Consider the following 18788-nt stretch of genomic DNA (forward strand, 5'->3'; position numbering starts at 1 on the left):
CTATAACAGGTGCCCGTTCGGGATTCGATTGGCCGGCGCAATCTTCCAACAGAACATGGAGAGCCTGCTAAAGTTGGTTCCTTGCACTGTGGTTTTCCAGGATGACATACTGGTTACAGGTCGGGACACCATTGAGCACTTGAAGAATCTGGAAGAGGTTCTTAGTCGGTTGGATTGCGTGGGGCTCAGGTTGAAATGCTCGAAGTGTGTTTTCCTGGCACAGGAAGTCGAGTTCTTGGGAAGAAGAATCGCAGCAGACGGCATCAGACCCACCGACGCCAAGACGGAGTTCATCAAGAACGCGCCGAGACCACAGAACATGATGGAGCTGCAGTCGTTCCTGGGACTCCTTAACTTTTTCGGTAATTTCCTACCTGGGTTAAGCACACTGCTAGAACCCTTACATGCGTTACTGCGCAAGGGGATTGGGAATTCACAAGAGGCTGCCTTTAAGAAAGCCAGAAATCTGTTGTGTTCAAAAAAACTGCTTGTCCTGTATAACCCTTGTAAAAGATTAGTGCTAGCTTGCGGTGCGTCATCATACGGGGTCGGGTGTGTGTTACAACAGGCTAACGAATTTGGGATTTTGCAACCGGTCGCGTATGCGTTCAGGAGTTTATCCAAGGCCGAAAGGTCCTACAGCATGATTGAAAAGGAGGCTCTGGCGTGCGTTTACAGGGTAAAGGAAATGCACCAGCACTTATTTGGCCTCAAGTTTGAGCTTGAAACTGACCACAAGCCGCTCATATCGTTGTTCTCTGAGAGCAAAGGGATTAACACCAATGCCTGTGCCCGCATCCAAAGATGGGCGCTCATGCTGTCGGCATACAACTATGTAATCCGCCACAGACCGGGCAAAGAGAACTGCGCAGATGCTCTCAGTCGGCTGCCATTGCCCACCACCGGGGTGGAAATGGCACAGCCAGCGGACTTGCTCATGGTCATGGAGGCATTCGAGAACGAAAAGTCCCTCATTACGGCCCGCCAGATCAGGACCTGGACCAGCCAGCATCCTTTACTGTCCCTGGTAAAAAACTGTGTCCTCCATGGGAGCTGGTCCAGTGTCCCAGCAGAGATGCAGGAGGCGATTAAGCCGTTCCACAGGCGCATAGACGAAATGTCCCTGCAGGTGGACCGTCTGTTGTGGGGCAATCGCGTGGTCTTGCCCTAGAAAGGCAGAGATACATTCATTTGTGAACTGCACAGCACCCACCCAGGCATTGTAATGATGAAAGCCATAGCCAGATCCAGTGTGTGGTGGCCCGACATCGACTCAGATTTAGAGTCATGCATGCGCCAGTGCAACACTTGCTCTCAGCTGAGCAACGCACCGAGAGAGGCACCGCTAAATTTGTGGTCGTGGTCAAGGATCCACGTGGACTATGCAGGTCCATTTCTAGGCAAAATGTTTTTGGTTGTCATGGATGCTTACTCAAAATGGATTGAATGTGCAATAATGTCTGTAAGCCACGCACGGCTTGCCTGATGTCCTAGTCAGCAACAATGGGCCATGCTTTACCAGTGCTGAATTCAAGGAATTCATGACCCGCAATGGGATCAAACATGTTACATCTGCCCCGTTCAAGCCCGCATCCAACGACCAGGCAGAACAGGCAGTTCAGACCATCAAGCAAAGCTTGAAACGTGTGTCGGAAGGCTCCCTGCAGACCCGGCTGTCCCGAGTGCTGCTCAGCTACCGCACCAGACCCCACTCACTCACTGGGGATCCCCCAGCCGAGCTGCTCATGAAAAGGGGGCTAAAAACAAGACTCTCTCTTGTTCACCCTGATCTCCATGATCACATGGAGGGCAAGCGGCATCAACAAAGTGTGTACCATGACCACGCAAATTTGTCACGCGATATTGAGATCAATGATCCTGTGTTTGTGCTCAATTACGGACATGGTCCCAAATGGCTCATTGGCACAGTCACAGCCAAAGAGGGAAATAGTGTGTTTCAAGTCAAATTGACAATGGACAAATGTACAGAAAACATTTAGACCAAATCAAATTGCGGTTCACCAACAGCTACGAACAACCCGAAGAAGACACCACCAACTTTGACCCTCCAACACACATACAAGTGGCAACTGACATCATGTTTGACCACGAAGCCGAACTCACCGTCCCCAGCAGCCCGGCAAGGCCGGCTGCCCAACAGCCCAGTGAAGAACTGACCAACCCACCCACATCCGCATTTGTACCGAGACGATCGACAAGGGAGTGAAAAGCTCCAGATCATCTCACCTTGTAAATAAGTGTACTGTTGACTTCATGGGGAGTGATGTTATGTATTTAATCCCTTGTAACCTGTATTACACTACCACATGTTGGAGTCCCAAGGGATCCCAGCATCCCTTGGGAGCACGGTATATAAGCAGGCCACCCACGAGGTACCTGCACTCTGGAGTCGCATTAAAGGTGCTAAGGTCATACTTGCTCATTGTACACAGTATTCAGTTTCATTCTTTATTATGAGCATACAGTAAGGACGGCAGATTTCCTTCCCTAAAGGACATTAGTGAACCAGATGGGTTTTTACGACAATCCGGTAGATTCAGGGTCACCATCACTGACATTAGCTTTTTATTCCAGATTTATTTAATTAACTGAATTTAAGTTCCCCAGGTGCTGTGGTGGGATTTGAACTCATGCCTCTGGATCATTAGTCCAGGTCTCAGGATTTCTGGTCCACTATGGTGCCATATCCCCTCTAAATGCAAATTTCATAAAGGAGGCATTAAACATGCCGCTCAAATTCTTTCTATTTTTATTCAAGTCCCCGAATTATCAGCAACTTATTTAACTTGCTCGGCAACTCGCAAAGAAAATGTCCATATTTAGACTTTGTTCCTTGTCTCGCTGAAAGTCTTGTGTCTGATTTTTTGTTCATTTATTGCTGGGATGTGGGCATCGTTGGTGATGCGGTATTTATTGCCCATGTCTAGTTGCCCACACGGCATGAAGAGTCAACCACCTGTGCTCCGACTTTAACCCCCTCCCCCAACGGGAAAGGGGCGAACGCGGGGTTAAAACTATCCCTGCGAGCTGCGCATCAACACCTCATCGTTTCAGGGGACGGGAAATTCAGGCCCAGGTCTCCTGCTCAGACAGAACCCAGGCAGACCGGGATCTCGCTGAGATGCAAAAGTCAGGTTCCGATGATGTCCTTCAGACCCTGACACCATTGTTGCTATGTCCCACATGCTTGCCGCTGATACTGGCCTCGCCAGGAACACTGAGTGTCAAGCGTAGCAACAGGCCCAGAGTAGCTGTGAGGAAAGATTGAATAGGCTGGGGTTGTTTTCTTTGGAACAGAGGAGGCTGAGGGAGTCTTGATTGAGATGTATAAAATTACGAGGGGCCTAGAGTGGATAAGAAGGACTTATTTCCTTTAGCGGAGGGGTCAACAACCAAGGGGCATAGATTTAAAGTAATTGGGGGGAGGTTTAGAGGGGATTTGAAGAGATCTTTTTTTACCTTGTGGGTGATGGGGGTCTGGAACTCACTGCCTGAAAGGGTAGTGGAGACAGAAACCCTCATAGCATTTAAAAAGTACTTGGATGTGCACTTGAAGTGCTGTAGCCTACAGGGCTACAGACCAGGAACTGGAAAGTGGGATTAGGCTGGATAGCTCTTGGTCGGCCGGGATAGACACGATTTGCCGAATGGCCTCCTTCCATGCTGTAAATTTCTATGATTCTAATAGGAATGAGAAGGTAAGTGATTTTTATTTTTTATGGTTTCGTTGTGAGCCAGGAGAAGAAGGAGTCCACCTTCGAACCCCACAAGGAAACTTGCTGCCCCGCGCTTCCCTCCCCTGACCACCATCATGTCCAGCCCGATCCACTCCCTCTACCACCGGCGCACCGTGGCTGCAGTGTGCACCATCTACAAGATGCACTGCAGCAACCCGCCAAGGCTTCTTCGGCAGCACCTCCCAAACCTGCAAAGTCTACCACCTAGAAGGACAAGGGCAACAGGCGCATGGGAACACCACCACCTCCACGTTCCCCTCCAAGTCACACACCAGCCTGACTTGGAAATATATCGGTCGTTCCTTCATCATCGCTGGGTCAAAATCCTGGAACTCCCTCCCTAACAGCATTGTGGGAGCACCTTCACCACACAGACTGCAGCGGTTCACAAAGGAGGCGGCTCACCACCACCTTCTCAAGGGCAATTAGGGATGTTCAATAAATGCCAGCCTTGCCAGCGACACCCACATCCCGAGAATGATTAAACAAACTCACTATATTGCAGGTGTGCTATTTACCAAAGGGGAATGGGCAGTGAGAGACAAAATTGGTTCACAAACCACATTTGGGAGCTGCAGTTAGTCCTAGATCGCACCATTGCAGTTTGAGCACAATAGCTGCACAAGGTTTATTTTGCTGAATTCGGAAAAGGATTTAATTTCAGTTCTGAAAATTCGAATTGTAAAGATGTCAGTTCTGCCTTATGTACCTCATGGAATCATAGAATCTTACAGCACAGGAGGCCATCTGGCCAATCGAACCTGTGCCGGTTCTGTGAAAGAGCAATCCAATTAATCCCACTCCCCCTGCTCCTTCCCCACAGCCCTGCAAATATTCTTCCCTTTTGATTGGGTAGACGCAGAGAAGATGTTTCCACTTGTGGGCGAGACCAGGACTAATGGTCATAAATAGAAGATAGTCACTAATAAAATGCAATAGAGAATTTAGGAGAAACATCTTTACCCAGATAGTGGTCAGAATGTGGAACTTGCTGCCACAGGGAGTGGTTGAAGCGAAGCTGGATAAACACGAGGGAGAAAGGAATAGAAGGTTATGCTGATGGAGTGAGATGAAGAGGGATGGGAGGAGACTCATGTGGAGCATAAACACCAGCATGGACTGATTGGGCCGAATGGTCTGTTTCTGTGCTGTAATTTCTATGTAATTGTATGTAAGTATTTATCCAATTTCCTTTTATAGGAACAAAGCAACAGGAGGAGGCCCTCGAGCCTGTTCTGCCATTCAATGAGCTCATGGCTGATCTGCGACCTAACTCCATATCCTTTGGCCCATATCCCTTAATACCTATGGTTAACAAAAAGCTATCAATCTCAGATTTAAAATTAACAATTGATCTAGCATCAATTGCCGTTTGCGGGAATTCCAAACTTCTACCACCCTTTGTGTGTAGAAGTGTTTCCTAATTTCACTCGAGAAAGGTCTGGTTCTAATTTTTACACAGTGCCCCCTGGTCCTAGACTCCCTAACCAGCAGAAATAGTTTCTCTTGATCTACCCTATCTGTTCCCCTCAATATCCTGAAAACTTCGATCAGAATGCCCCTTAACATTCTAAATTCTAGGGAACACAAACCTTAATTTGTGTAATTTCTCCTTGTAACTTAACCCTTTTAGTCCAGGTATCATTCTGGTAAACCCACGCTGCACTCCTTCCAAGGCCAATATATCCTTTCTAAGGTGTGGTGCCCAGAACTGCTCACAGTGCTCCAGGTGTGGTCTAACCAGGGCTTTGTATAGCTGCAGCATAACTTTTACCCCCTTGTGGTCTAGTACACTAGATATAAAGGCCAGCATTCCATGAACCTTTGTGATTATCTTCTGTACCTGACCATGACATTTTAATGATCTCGGTACCTGGAAACTTACTATGGAATCTGTTTCCACTGCCCTTTCAGGCAGCGCATTACAAGTTATAAACACATAGGAACCCTGATTCAGGATCTGGGTTCCATGAGGTTTTTGTGTGCAGTTTCCGGCTGTGTATTCAGGTTCTTAGGTATGGAAGAACTCCACAAGACTGAGTACTGTGAGCTAAAACTGATCTGACCTTAGTCTCTTTAATACAACTCCAGAGTGCCTAAGCAGCATGGCAGACAATCTTTTATACTCACTTGCACGAGATGTGCAGGCGACCCTTGGGCCTCCAATAGTTGCGGCCTCTGGTGGCAAGTCTTACACAGTTACAATGTTTACATACATAACATCACCCCCTCCCTCCCCCCCAAAGTCTTTGGTACAAATTATTTACAAGTTGAGACGATCCGGGCCCTACGCTCCCTGGTTGATCGTCTAGTTCAAACTCTGGCATAGGTGAGTTGGTCGGACCATTGCTGCACTGTGGCGTGGCTGGTCTGACAGGACTGTTGGGAATGGTGGATTCATCCTCTTGATTGACAGCGAGGTCTATTGCTGTTTGGGTGTGTGTTGGTGGATCGATGGTGGTGATGTCCTCTTCAGGTTGTTCCTAGTTGTCGGTGAACCGCAGTTTGGTCTGATCCAAATGCTTTTTACACGTTTGTCCATTCAATAGTTTGACTATAAACACTCTATTCCCTTCCTTGGCCAAGATAGTGCCAGAAACCCATTTAGGACTATGACCGTAATTCAGGACAAACATAGGGTCGTTAACATCAATGTTGCGCGATACAGCCGCGCGATCGTGGTAAATATTTTGCCGGTGACGTTGGGTTTCCACATGATCACTTAGATCCGGGTGGACCAGGGAGAGCCTGGTTTTGAGTGCTCTCTTCATTAACAATTCTGCAGGGGGAACCCCAGTGAGCAAGTGGGGTCGCGTCCGGTAGCTGAGCAGAACCCGAGATAAGCGGGTCTGCAAGGAGCCTTCCGTCATGCGTTTCAAGCTCTGCTTGATTGTTTAGACTGCCCGTTCCGCTTGACCATTGGATGCAGGCTTAAACGGGGCAGACCTGACATGCTTGATGCCATTGCGGGTCATAAACTCGTTGAATTCCGAGCTGGTGAAACACGGTCCATTGTCACTGACAAGAATGTCGGGCAAACCATGGGTGGCGAACATGGCCCAGAGGCTTTCAATGGTGGCAGTGGATGTACTGGATGACATGATTATGCGTTCAATCCATTTAGAGTAAGTGTCCACTACAACTAAAAACATCTTGCCGAGAAAGGGACCAGCAAAATCTACGTGGATCCTGGATCATGGTTTGGAGGACCATGATCACAGACTCAATGGAGCCTCCCTTGGTGCATTGCTCAGTTGTGAGCATGTGTTGCATTGGTGTACGCATGACTCTAAGTCTGAGTCAATGCCGGGCCATCAAACATGCGACTTGGCTATAGCCTTCATCATGACTATGCCTGGGTAGATATTGTGTAGGTTGTGTACAAACGTTTCCCTGTCTTTTTTTTGGCAAAACTACGCGATTACTCCATAAGAGACAATCTGACTAGATGGACATTTCATCTTTGCGCCGGTGAAACGGCTTAATTTCATCTTGTATTTTCCCGGGAACAGATGACCAGCTCCCATTGAGGACACAACTTTTTACAAGTGATAGCACAGGATTCTGGTGGTCTATGTCCTGATCTGGCGAGCAGTGAGGGGGGACCCCTCGCTCTCAAAAGCATCCATGACCTGAAGCAAGTCTATGGGCTGCACCATTTCCACCCCGGTAGTGGCCAATGGTAGCCAACTGAGGGCATTAGCACAGTTCTCCGTGCCTGGTCTGTGGTGGATAACATAGTCATAGGCGGACAATGTTAGTGCCCATCTTTGGATGCGGGATGAAGCATTGATGTTTATATCTTTGCTTTCTGAAAACAGTGAAATGAGCGATTTGTGGTCAGTTTCAAGCTCAAACCGAAGTCCAAATAGGTACTGGTGCATTTTCTTAACCCCATATACACATGCTAATGCCTCTTTCTCGACCATACTGTAGGCGCTTTTGTCCTTAGACAGACTTCTAGACGCGTATGCAACCGGTTGAAGTTTGCCCGATACATTGGTTTGCTGTAACACACAGCCGACCCCGTACGAAGATGCATCACAAGCTAGCATTAAGCATTTACATGGGTCATACAGTACAAGTAACTTATTAGAACAAAATAGGTTTCTGGCCTTCTCAAAGGCTGTCTCTTGAGATTTACCCCAAACCCAGTCATCACCCTTACGTGGCAACACGTGCAACAGTTCCAGCAAAGTGCTAAACCGGGTAGAAAGTAACCAAAATAGTTGAGGAGTCCCAGGAACGAACGCAGCTCTGTCACATTCTGTGGTCTGGGTGCATTCTTGATGGCCTCTGATTTTGAGTCCGTGGGTCTGATGCTGTCTGCCGCAATCTTTCTCCCCCAAAATTCGACCTCTGTCGCCAGGAAAACACACTTGGAGTGGTTCAGCCTGAGTCCCACTCTGTCTAGTCGACTTAGAACCTCTTCCAGGTTGTGCAGGTGGTCGGTGGTGTCACGACCGGTGATCAGGATGTCGTCTTGAAACACAACGGTGTGCGGAACCGATTTCAGCAGACCCTCCATGTTCCTCTGGAAGATGGCAGCAGCCGAGCGAATCCCAAAAGGGCACCTGTTATATATAAACAGTCTCCTTTGTGCGTGTTGATGCACGTCAATCTTTTCGAAGGTTCAGCCAGCTCCTGTGTCATGTAGGCGGAGGTTAGGTCCAACTTGGTGAATGACTTCACCCCTGCTAACGTTGTGAACAGGTCATCTGCCTTGGGTAGTGTGTACTGGTCCTGTAACGAGACTCTGTTGATCGTTACCTTGTAGTCTCCGCAGATTCTGAATGTGCCATCACTTTTCAACAACGGAACAATCGAACTGACCCACTCGTTGAACTCGACTGGCGATATGATTCCTTCTGGTTGAAGTCTGTCCAGTTCGATCTTGACTTTCTCCCTCATCATATATGAAACCACTCGAGCCTTGTGATGAACGGGCCTTGCATTGGGGATTAGATGGATCTGCACCTTGGCGCCTGTGAAGTTGCCGATGCCTGGTTCAAATAGCAACGGAAACTTGCTCAGTACTTTGGCAAACGAGGCATCATTCACTGAAGATAGTGCTTTGATGTTGTCCCAGTTCCATCGAATCCTTCCCAGCCAACTTCTGCCGAATAGCGTTGGGCCATTGCCTGGTACAATCCACAGTGATAAATCATGCACAGCTCCATCGTACGGTACCGTCACTGCCGCACTGCCAATGACTGGTATGAGCTCTTTGGTGTAGCTATGCAGCTTTGTCTGAATCGGGCTCAGTTTGGGCCTTTGTGCCTTGTTGCCCCACAGTTTCTCAAAAGTCTTCTGGCTCATAATTGACTGACTCGCCCCCGTGTCGAACTCCACTGATACAGGAATACCGTTCAATTTGACTTTCAGCATAATAGGCGGGCTCTTGGTGGTGAAGGTGTGTACCCCATACACTTCTTCCTCGGGTTGAGTTGCCTCTCTTGTTTGTTCTGCGTGATCCGCACCGGATCGATCATCCTCTGCTGACTCTGCCAACTGGTGAGTCGCAGCACTCTTGCACATTTGCTGGAGGTGCCCCATTGTTTCACAGCCTATGCACACATAGTGCTTGAATCGACATTGATGGGCTCGATGATTACCCTCGCAGCGCCAACATGGTGCCAATGGATTTGCATTCACGCCCAATGGCGGACTCTGAGTCATCCTAGGTCTTGCAGCTGCAGACGTGTAGGTCCTGCCATATGCTGTTCTGCCTGCTAGCGACGCTATTTTATGCACAGTACTTGCCCGTGAGCTTCAATGCTGGAAAGATATCCGTCTGGTATTATCGCTCGTGGATATGAATGCCTGAGCTATCATGATGACCTTGCTCAGGTCTAGGGATTCGGCGGACAGCAGCTTGCGAAGAATGACCTCGCGGCCAATGCCAAAGTCCCACAGTATTTCCCCCCAAAATCCAGCAAATTCGCAAGTTTCCGCAAGGCGTCTCAGGTCGGCAACATAACTCGCCCCGTCCTAACCCTTGGAGTGGTGGTGCGTGTGGAAGCGATACATGGCCATTAAGACACTCTCATTCGGCTTGAGGTGTTCCTGAACCAGCGTACACAACTCTGTATATGTCTTCTCCGTTGGTTTCTCCGGTGCTAACAGATTCTTGATAAGGCCGTATATTGTGGACCCACACATGGTGAGGGGAATCACCCTGCACTTGATTGCTGTATCGTCCCCATCCAGCTCATTGGCCACGAAGTGCTGGTTGAGACGCTCAACGAAGGCTTCCCAATCATCATCCTCTACAAATCTCTCTAAAATACCAACGGCAGCTATGACCACGTGAAAGTTCGTAATCTGTTACTCGTCGGCAATTGTTAGGTATGGAAGAACTCGACAAGACTGAGTACAGTGAGCTAAAACTAACGTGACTCTTTTAGTCTCTTTAATACAACTCCAGAGTGCCTAAGCAGCATGGCAGACAACCTTTTATACTCCCATGCAAGAGGTATGCAGGTAACCCTTGGGCCTCCATCAGTTGCGCCTTCTAGTGGCAAGTCTTACACAATTACAATGTTTACATACATAACACAGGTCACCATGAGCAGCTTATTGAACCGAGGAAAGGTCACAGCACAAACAGGACGCCCACCTTCAAACCAAACTGGGAAGAGCTTGGTGTGAGCACCTTGGGCGATCGGATAATTTCCCCATAAACCGGACAAGTTTACACTCCCCAGATGCTAACATAAAGAAACAAAAGGCGTCTCCTTTTTGGGGTCCTGCTAGTCCCCAAACTCCAGCCCACGGGACTTGCAGGACCCCGAAAAGGAGACGCCTTTGTTTCTTTGTTTTCCCTGTTGCCCCGCTCGCCAAGAGTTAGGGTTAGGTTTCGGGGTGGGGCTAACGGAGGCGCTGTGAAGTTGTTTTGAGTAGGGAGTTACGCACTACCCCTGACAGGGACCTCTGGCGGACTTATCGCAAGCTTTATGCGTGTGTGTGACGGGGGGCGGGTGATAGAGCCCACCATTGTGAACAGGGAAGCCGGCACGGATTGAACGTATTGGCGGACCTGGCGTGACAGGACTGTGTGACATCCCAAACCCACCACACCAGGAACACTGGCTGTACTGAGACAGTAAGGGCTTGTACTGCAGATTCAGAAGCATTCACGTTTGTCTGACTTGCCCGTGGTTTCCGGGAGCCAAGGTTTGCCAATGACACTCCCTGTTCCGAGCTGGGACCGTCAGAGGCAGGAAGCTCTCTCCAGGAGCACAAGGCTCAGAAACCAACGCTTGGTGCCAACAGCCCAACCCTTCCAGCAGCGATACGTGTAATGCATGTACCAGCACTTTCAAATCATACCCTTCCACATTCCCGGACAGCAGCAACTTCATCTGTGGGAGGATCTCGGCCAGTCACAATGACAAGCACACACAGCCAGGCTCCGCTCTCGGCACACACAACACACGCTGGGACTCGAGCAGCAACTTGCCCAAATTCCTTCTCTGTGTGGAATCTCTCAGTTCCACAGACACTGACTCTCACTGGGGTACTCCCACAGACACTGACTCTCACTGGGGTACAGTCCCACATACACTGACTCTCACTGGGGTACAGTCCCACAGACACTGACTCTCACTGGGGTACAGTTCCGCACACACTGACTCTCACTGGGGCACACTGACTCTCACTGGGGTACAGTTCCACACACACTGACTCTCACTGGGGTACAGTTCCACACACACTGACTCTCACTGGGGTACACGTCCCACACACACTGACTCTCACTGGGGTACAGTCCCACACACACTGACTCTCACTGGGGTACAGTCCCACACACACTGACTCTCACTGGGGCACACTGACTCTCACTGGGGTACAGTTCCACACACACTGACTCTCACTGGGGTACAGTCCCACACACACTGACTCTCACTGGGGTACAGTTCCACACACACTGACTCTCACTGGGGTACAGTTCCGCACACACTGACTCTCACTGGGGCACACTGACTCTCACTGGGGTACAGTTCCACAGACACTGACTCTCACTGGGGTACAGTTCCGCACACACTGACTCTCACTGGGGCACACTGACTCTCACTGGGGTACAGTTCCACACACACTGACTCTCACTGGGGTACAGTCCCACACACACTGACTCTCACTGGGGTACAGTTCCACACACACTGACTCTCACTGGGGTACAGTCCCACACACACTGACTCTCACTGGGGTACAGTTCCACACACACTGACTCTCACTGGGGTACAGTTCCACACACACTGACTCTCACTGGGGTACAGTTCCGCACACACTGACTCTCACTGGGGCACACTGACTCTCACTGGGGTACAGTTCCACAGACACTGACTCTCACTGGGGTACAGTTCCGCACACACTGACTCTCACTGGGGCACACTGACTCTCACTGGGGTACAGTTCCACACACACTGACTCTCACTGGGGTACAGTCCCACACACACTGACTCTCACTGGGGTACAGTTCCACACATACTGACTCTCACTGGGGTACAATTCCACAGACATAGTTCCACAGACACTGATTCTCATAATCCAAGTTGACGCTCCCAGCGCAGTGCCGAGAGAGTGCTGCACTGCCGGCGGTGTCATCTTTTGGATAAGACGTGAAACCGAAGCCCTGACTGCCCACTCAGCTGGACGTGAAAGATACTGCGGCATCATTGGCAGAAGAGCAGGGGAGATCTCCCCGGTGTCCTGGAGTCAATATTTATCCCTCAACCAACATCATTGAAACAGATTATCTGGGTCATTATCATATTACTGTTTGTGGGAGCTTGCTGTGCGCAAATTGTCTGCTGCGTTTCCAACATCACAACAGTGACTACACTCCAAAAGTACTTTGTTGGCTGTAAAGCGCTTTGAGACACCCTGAGATGGTGAAAGGCGCTATATAAATGCAAATTTCATTCTTTTCCCTCTATGTTCCCTTCCCCTAATCTCCGTCCAGCTATGAAGATGTTTAGAAATGTGATTTAGTGTTATCACCAATGATAACAGCAATTTACAAAACCTTCTGCTCGGATCAGCCATGATCGTATTAAATGGTGGAGCAGGCTCGAGAGGCCGTATGGCCTACTCCTGCTCCTATTTCTTATGTTCTTAAAACTGGAACAATAAGAGAAAATACTGGAAGCAGTCAGCAGGTGAGGCAGCATCTGTGTGGAGGGACAGGAATTGCCAGTGTTTGGGTTAGAAAGCTGTGGGTGCTCTGTGTTGGACCTGAACCGTTATCTCTGTCTCTCTGAGGCTGTCTGACCTGTCGAGTGTTTCCCACAACTTCTCTCTTTGCTTTCAGTTAGACTTCAATGGCTGGTAAGGGCCGCCAAATCTGATTGGACGCATTGCCGGAGGTTTCACCACGTGACCTCTCGCCTCCAACCGCCCCAACCGATCGAATAGCCATTCCCCTGACTCCAATACTTGTACAGCCAATGAACGAAGGTGTTCAACCAAAACAGTAACTAATCATAGAATCACAGAAAATTATAACACAGGAGGAGGCCATTCGGCTCATCGTGTCTGCGCCAGCCGACCAAGAGCTATCCAGCCTAATCCCACTTTCCAGCTCTTGGTCCACAGCCCTGTAGGTTACGGCATTTCAAGTGCACATCCAAATACTTTTAAAATGTGGTGAGGGTTTCTGCCTCTACCACCCTTTCAGGCAGTGAGTTCCAGACCCCCACCACATTCTAGGTGAACTTTTTCCCCCTTATCTCCCCTCTAAATCTCCTACCAATTCCTTTAAATCTATGCCCCCTGGTTCTTGAACCCTCTGCTAAGAGAAATAGGCCCTTGCTATCCACTCTATCTAGGCACCTCATAATTTTATACACCTCAGTAAGTTTTCTCTTTAGTCTCCTCTGTTCCAAAGAAAATAACACCAGCCTATCCAATCTTTCCTCATAGCTAAAATTCTCCAGACCTGGCAACATCCTCGTAAATTTCCTCTGCACCCTTTCCAGTGCAAGCACATCTTTCCTGTAATGTGCTGACCAGAACTGCACACAGTACTCTAGCTGTGGCCTGACTAGTGTTTTATACAGTTGAAGCATAACCTCCCTGCTCTTGTCTGCTATGCCTCGGCTAATAAAGGCAAGTATCCCGTGTGCCGCCTTAACTGCCTTATCTACCTGGCCTGCTACCTTCAGGGATCTGTGGACATGCACTCCAAGGTCGCTTTGTTCCTCTACACCTCTCAGTGTCCTCCCATTTATTGTGCATAAATCGCCTATTATACTTCAATATCGCTGTGATTTTTCTCCCAGGTTTGCTCCCAGCAGAGTTCCCGCCTTTAATCTCCAATTCCTGGACAGCCCAGGTGGGCTGGTAACCCGTAGATACGATGGAAAGTGAAGCTTGAGGGCTCCAGGCGTGTGAACTGGGGCACGGACTCAGGGCAGGCTGTTTTACCAGCAGCTGCTTGTAGCACAAGCACAACATTTTATTTTTTAAGAAGTATTTAGAATCCCGTCTAACTCAGCAAACACGCACTAAACGGCAAATGTGAGAAATTGTAGTGAGAAATGTCGAATACTGGATGTAGCCCCGGCACAGGGTAAAGGCAGGTTAGTGTTACTCTCCCACACCCCAGTAATACCTCACCTCTGCTCCGTCCCCAGGACCGCCGACATCCACCTCCAGAACATCGGCCATCTCCGCCCCAGCCTCAGCTCATCTGCTGCTGAAGCCCTCATCTGTGGCTTTGTTACCTCTGGACTTGATTACTCCAACACACGCCTGGCTGGCCTCCCACATTCTACCCTACGTAAACTAGAGGTGATCCAAAACTCTGCTGCCTGTGTCCTAACTCGCACCAAGTCCCACTCACCCATCACCCCTGTGCTCGCTGACCTACATTGGCTCCAGGTTAAGCAATGCCTCGATTTCAAAATTCTTATCCATGTGTTCAAATCCCTCCATGGCCTCGCCCCTCCCTATCTCTGTAACCTCGTCGTCCCCCCCCCCCCCCCCCCCCGCCAGATGTCTATGCTCCTCTGGCCTCCTGAACATCCCTGATTATAATCGCTCAACCACTGGTGGCCGTGCCTTCTGTGCCTGGGCCCCAAGCTCTGGAACTCCCTCCGTAAACCTCTCCGCCTCTCTACCTCTGACTCCTTAAGACGCTCCTTAAAACCTACCTCTTTGACCAAGCTTAATGTCACCTGCGCTAATTTCTACTTATGCAGCTCGGTGTCTAATTTTGTCTGATTAACGCTGCTGTGAAGTGGCTTTGGGACGTTTTACTACATTAAAGATGCTATATAAATACAAGTTGTTGTAGCAATAAAGGGGGCGCCATTGTAAGTCAACCAACCCGGTGAGAGCCTGATGGGAACGGAAAGTGACATCGGGCCATCGATTAGTCTCCCAGCGGGGCAGTTCGGTATCCTGACGGCTGCGTTCAGTGAGGCACCATTCTCGGGTAGGTTGGAGAGGATTCGATGTTTCCCCGTCCGTCACCCCCAGAGACGGCACTGCTGTCAGTGCATCGACTTTATGCAGATAATGTGTCTGTAACTCTCCTCCACTCTGCCGCCCGGGGACCCTGCTTTCATCGGGAGAGGGTGTTGGGTTCAGGTCGCTGCTGTAGTTCGTGAAGACTCTTTAAATAGATTGCGTAACAGACTGTTTTCCCACCCGACTGCCCAGCCCCTCGTCCCGGCCCTCGCGGTCTGAATTTAGAGGCTAATCCCACTTTCTCCTTTACCCTGACAGACTTGCTGAGCATTTGAAGCATTTTCGGTTCTAAATGACCCTCAGTGCAGAGTCTGTTCACCTGTTTCTCTCTCTTTCTCTCCCCTCTATTACTTTTCTTTCCCAATCTCCCTCTCCCTCTCTCCCTCCCTGCCCTATCTCTCGACCGTCCCTCTTTTTCTCTCCCCAGGATCGCTCTCTCCCCCACCCTCACCCCCAACTGCACACTCTCGCTCGCTCTCCTCTCTCTTTCTCCCTCCCTCTCTCTCTCCTCCTCTCCCTCTCCCCATCCCTCCCTCTCTCCCCCCTTTCTTTCCTCCTCTCCTCCCTCTTCCCTCTCTATCCCTCCCTCCCTCCCTCCCTCCCTCTCCTCTTTACTCCCTCCCTCTCTCCCCTCCCTCCATCTCACCCTCCCTCTCTCCTTCCCCCTCTCTCCCCTCCCTCTCTCCTTCCCCCTCTCTCCTCCCTGATCCCTCTCTCTCTGTCTCCCTCCTCTCCGTCTCTCCTTTTGTCTCCCTCCCCTCTCTCTCCCCTCTCCCCTCCCTCTCTCTCTCCCCTCTCCCTCTCCCCCCCCCCTCTCTCTCGCCCCCTCTCCCCCGTCTCCTTCCCCTCAAAGCATACAGTTTAATAGCAGTAACTCTTATTTGCGAACACATGAAGCTAACGCAAGCAGCTGAGTGGTGGTGGGCTGCTGTGAGTGGCAGCAATAAGTCAGTGGATGAGCAGAGTTCTGGCACGGACTCAGGCCACTGGGGCCATTGCAGACTCGCAGTCTGAAGCTTATCACCTGATGTGAGTAACACAGCCTCCTTATCACATTCTCCAAGGGTGAGCACACTCCAAACTGTTCAAAGTGTGTGATAGGCGGAGCCATAACACAAATAAAACTCCCTTCACACTGGATTGCAAAAAGATCATTGGCTGCATTAATTACACCAATCATAGAATCCTAGAAAGTTACAGCATGGAAGAAGACCATTTCGGCCCATCGTGTCCGCACCGGCCAACAAAGAGCTATCCATCGGAGCAGCCAAGCAGGAGGCGGCAAGCAGCAGAGGAACGGTGAGGTCGGAGCTGAGAGATCGGGGCCCAGGAGAGGTGAGAGTTCGGAGCCCAGAAGAGGCGCGGGCCCAAGGGCAGCACGGGCCAGCCCACACTGCAATATGTGTGCGCTCTAGGTCCGTGCAGCAGAGCTGGTCTCCAGTCATCTTGGTTAATCCTTGCCACTGGATCAAGACCTAGCTCTGTCAAGCCTGTGTGGTGGCTGGTGTGCAATGGCCACCACATGTTAAAAAAATCCCCACACAGGCATCTTCCACCCTTCAAGATGTAGTTCGGGGCCTGGAATAGCAGGTCCTTCATTGAGACATCTGTGAACTCATCCATTTTTTGGTGTGGAAGCAAGTCATCCTTGATACGAGGGCAGCCTAATACTATACTATCCAGCCTGATCCCACTTTCCAGCTCTTGGTCCGTAGTCCTGTAGGTTATGGCACTTCATGTGCACATCCAAGTACTTTTTAAATGTGGTGAGGGTTTCTGCCTCTACCATCCTTTGAGGCAGTGAGTTCCAGACCCCCACCACCCTCTGGGTGAAGAAATTTCCCCTCACATCCCCTCTAAATTTCCCCCCAATTACTTTAAACGTATGCCCCCTGGTTGTTGACCCCTCTGCTAAGGGAAATAGATCCTTCCTATCCACTCTATCTAGGCCCCTCATTGTTTTCGGTCCTCGCCACTAACTGCATTCGCTCGCCACTGACTCTATCCCTCTCCCCAACTTCTGTCTGAGGCTGAAATGGGCTTCCGGCCACATATCTGCAGCATAACTAAGGCCGTCTATTTCCACCTCCGTAACATCACCCATCTCTGCCCCTGTCTCAGCTCATCCGCTGCTGAAATCCTCATCCATGTCTTCGTTTCTTCCAGACTTGACTATTCCAACGCTCTCCTGGCTGGCCTCCCAGCTTGCACCTTCAATAAACTTCAGCTCATCCGAAAGCCTGCTGCCCTTTCAACCACCTCCCCGGTGCTCGCTGAGTTACATTGGCTCCCCTGATGTTGTGGGGACCGCAGTGTAAGCCAGCTCTGCCTCCAGATGCATGGAGGAGGGGAACGGATGCTAAATCAGAAGACCTTCATGCTGTTCTGCACAGGGAGCAAAGAAAGACTTGCATTGATATCGTGCCTTTCACCACCACCCGACATCTAAATGTGCTTTACAGCCAATTTTGGAGCATAGTCACTGTTGTAATGTTGGAAAGGAAGCAGCCAATTTGCACACAGCAAGCTCCCACAAACAGCAATGTGACAACTCTTTTTGGGGACAAAAATAAACATTAAATCAATTGCCCCCCGATCTGGGGGACACTCCAAACATTTTTCAAGGCCCTTTTTGTGTTTTTTTTTTGGGCACTAAAATCATACTTTTTACAATTAAAACAAATTAAACGTTAAAACATATAAAATCAAATTAAAATTTGGTTGCCGGGAGTAATAATGCACTCCAGTCCCTCCAGTGCCCACCTCTCTCGGAAGGCCGTGAGCGTACCGGTGGACACCACGTGCTCCATCTCTAAGGACACCCTGGCTCGGATGTAAGCGCAGAAGAGGGGCAGGCAGTCAGGCTGAACGACCCCCTCAACCGCCCGCTGCCTGGACTGGCTGATGGCACCCTTGGCCGTGCCCAGGAGCAGTCCTACAAGAAGGCCTTCAGACCTACCTGCTCCCCTCCGCACAGAGTGCCCAAAGCTCAGGAGTGTGGGACTGAAGTACAGCCAGAAATTGAGGAGCAGCCCCTTTAAATAATGGAACAGGGGCTGCAACCTCGTACATTCAATAAAAACGTGGAACACGGACTCTTCCAGACCGCAGAAATTGCAGGCGGCCTGGGAGCCCGTGAACCGACTTAAAAATTTATTGCACGGGACTGCTCCGTGCACCACAGCAATGTGACAATGACCAGATCATGTGTTTTTATGTTGGGCGAGGGTTAATTATTGGCCAGGACACCGGGGAGAATGCCCCTGATCTTCGAAATAGTGCCGTGGGATCTTTTACTTCCACCTGAGAGAGCACACGGGACCTTGGTTTAACATCTTATCCGAAAGACGGCACCTCCAACAGTGCAGCACTCCCTCAATACTGCCCCTCCGACAGTGCGGCACCTCCCTCAGTACTGCACTGGGAGTGTCAGCCTGGTTCTTGTGCTCAAGTCTCTGGGATGGGACTCCTGGCTCAGAGGAGAGTGTGGTACTCAGTGAGCCACGCCTGAAAGGCACCAGAAATGCATGTTCGCTGTTGGTCTGTGTGCAGTGTCTG

This window comes from Pristiophorus japonicus, chromosome 14 (genome assembly GCF_044704955.1).
Source record: "Pristiophorus japonicus isolate sPriJap1 chromosome 14, sPriJap1.hap1, whole genome shotgun sequence".
NCBI lineage: Eukaryota > Metazoa > Chordata > Chondrichthyes > Pristiophoridae > Pristiophorus > Pristiophorus japonicus.